Below are 2500 nucleotides of genomic sequence, written 5' to 3' on the forward strand. Positions count from 1 at the left end.
ACAAACGTTTTACCTACAATAAATAGACTTTACAATTATAATCCGCGATTATATATACATTAACGTTTTCTATTTACTACATACGTACATTCATATACATACAAATCCTTAAATTATAATTATAAAATAATGACTTATACAGTACATACATTCAAAAAATTGTACATAAATTACGATTGACTTAAACCGGATGCTATGCTATTGTCCATTTACTGTAAAACTCTCTCATTTTATTGTCTCTAGCGCATATATATTTTTCTATTTCATATTTGTTTTTTACTTTTGTTTGAAAGCCATGTATGCTAGGGTGAACTTTCTTTCTTCTGCAATCCCAAAGGTACAATTTTCCTATGATTAGCAAGTAATAGAGCAAGATGCATTTTGAAGTGATAATACCAAACAACACATCCCTGAGATTTAGGGAAACCTGCCGTTTCGTTATTGAATAAAAGTAGGATTCAAACTGCCTCCAAAATTGTTTTGAGTAAAAACAGTGAAACATCAGTTGGTAGATGGTTTCGACTCCTTGTTTACAGAAGGTATATTTATCATCTTCAATAAAGCCTATCTTAAATAATTTTGCGTTCGTATACAAAATGGAATTCGAAACTTTGTACTGACTGAAAAGCTCTTAGGTAAGGTTCGAAAGTAATAGTGTGTGGGAGACTGTAAGCTTGTATGAGTTGATTCTCTGAAAACTTGAAGTCCCGTTTTAAGTTTGCGGCATGATTAGGTAATTGAGCTTTAGTACTCACTAAGAGCGTGTAATATTCCTTCGATTTCAGGGATGGCACAGTGGTGAGAGCACTCGCCTCCCACCAATGTGGTCCGGGTTCGATTCCCAGATCCGGCGTCATATGTGGGTTGAGTTTGTTGGTTCTCTGCTCTGCACCGAGAGATTTTCTCCGGGTACTCCGGTTTCCCCCCTCCTCAAAAACCAAAATTTGACTTGATTTGTGTTAATTGTTAATTTCAATTTACAGTGTCCCCAATTAGTGCTTCTGCGCTAGAAATACTAGACACTTAAATAAAGTTCCTTTCCTTTTCCTTTCCTTTATTTCTTTTTAGTTACATCAAACAAACACTTCGAGTATTTAAAAGAGGGATTTGTTTTCATAGGATAGCAGTTTGTGTGTCTTAAGGCCATGTTACACGAGGCAATTTTTCTTGCAACTTGCATCGCAACAAACGTTGCGTTGCAAGTTGCGAGAAAAAATTCACGTGTAACACTCCATTTTGCAACTGCAATTGTTGCGTTGCGAGTTGCGAGAAAAGTAGAACGACCCTCTACTTTTTGCAACGTTGCGAGACAAGTTGCTTGCGTGTGACATCCCCTCTGCAACTCGCAACGCAATTTTGTCAGAATGGTCCAATCACAGCTCATCTTTCGGCGACTTAGCGCGTCCACCATCTTCTTTGTTATTGTACGCGTTGCAAGTTGCGAAAGAAGTTGCCAACGTGTAACATACCCTCTGCAACTTGGAAGGTTTTTATTCGTCATCGTTGCGTTGCGAGTTGCAAGAAAAATTGCCTAGTGTGACATGGCCTTTAGGTCTGATGGTACAGAGTGGCACAGGCCGGTCCACATTAAAATATTGTTTCTGGCGATGTTTCTTGCCGCTTTGTTAAAAGATTGAACGTTATCAAGAACTAAGAGAAGATCGTTGACACAATGGATTCCGAATGTAGCATACTTTTCATAGAAAACTGGTTTATTGTTAACTCGTATTTCCTGGTTGTTCCAAATTATATGGCGCCAATCCTTTTCCTCTGCAAACATGTCTCGGAATTCTGACCACCATTGTATTAGTTCTTTATAAAACTGAGAAGTTATTGAAGGATCTTTAATGTTATATTTACAACTAAAAAGAAGGAAACCTCCATAGTCTTTTAGAATATACCGAAGGTACGTTTTCCACGTACCTTTATTTGAGCTGAAAACTCTCTTCAACCAGCTTAGTCGAAGCGCTTTATCATTGAATCTAAATCCGTCATTTTCAAGCCTCCTTCTTCACAAATATTAATTGTTGACAATCTAGTTACATTTTACCTTTCCATAAGAAATTGAAAATTAGCTGGTTAACCTCCTTTATAATAGTTTGAGGAGTTGACAACAAAGAGGAAATATAAACAAGCTTTGGAAGAACTAGAGATTTAATAACCGTCACTTTTCCGTAGAGGGAGAGACCTCTGGATGACCAAATGTTTATTAATTTCTTTATCTTAAAAACTTTTATAGATAGTCAGATCCTCTCCTGTAATTTTTTTCTTCTTCTCTGAATGAGTGCTAATATATTCAAGCTGGTTTCTTTGAACACGAGAGGGTTAATAATTTCCAAAAGCGGAGGATAATTTTTTCATGGTGTCGCAGAAAAAAACGCCGATTTTGTGTTTTTACAAGAGACGCATTCTAATATGATGACTTCACATCTTTGACATATTCCATAATTTCTATATGCCACGTGCAAGGTGATCCTTTGGACATTCTGACTTTGTATGG

The sequence above is a fragment of the Montipora foliosa genome, chromosome 6 (genome assembly GCF_036669935.1).
Source record: "Montipora foliosa isolate CH-2021 chromosome 6, ASM3666993v2, whole genome shotgun sequence".
Lineage (NCBI taxonomy): Eukaryota > Metazoa > Cnidaria > Anthozoa > Scleractinia > Acroporidae > Montipora > Montipora foliosa.